Source organism: Camelina sativa, chromosome 8 (genome assembly GCF_000633955.1).
Source record: "Camelina sativa cultivar DH55 chromosome 8, Cs, whole genome shotgun sequence".
Lineage (NCBI taxonomy): Eukaryota > Viridiplantae > Streptophyta > Magnoliopsida > Brassicales > Brassicaceae > Camelina > Camelina sativa.
This window is the reverse complement of record NC_025692.1, coordinates 9547068-9547529: the sequence shown is the minus strand read 5'-3', so window position 1 is coordinate 9547529 and position 462 is coordinate 9547068.

Here is a 462-nt window from a genome sequence, read left to right as displayed (position 1 = left end):
TTTGTTCACATTACACTCTTCTTATCATCTTTCTTCTTCGTATTTTTTCTCATACAAATATTCTATATATTTTTTTAGGATTATATTTTTAGTTTCAACAAAACCTACTTCATATTCAAATTTACAGAAGTTTCCTTACTACATGCTTTAAGAAAAACGTATGTATTCATCATCTTTACCGTTTTACATGTTAAAACTCTGAAATTTCATGAACAGTAGAATTAATTAACAATTATGTTAAGAGTCCCATTATGTAATCAAATATTTTCCACCCAGCTATTTTTGATCAATTAATCTTTATGTTTCCTTAAACTCCCTTTATAACTTTTCGGAAATGGAACCAAAAAAGAAATATATAATTAAATTAAAACATATCATTCCGTGTTTTAACGAGACGCTAATCAAACACGGCGCCGTTTTACAAACCTCGCAAGTCCTTCCGTAGTTATATATTATCTAAAC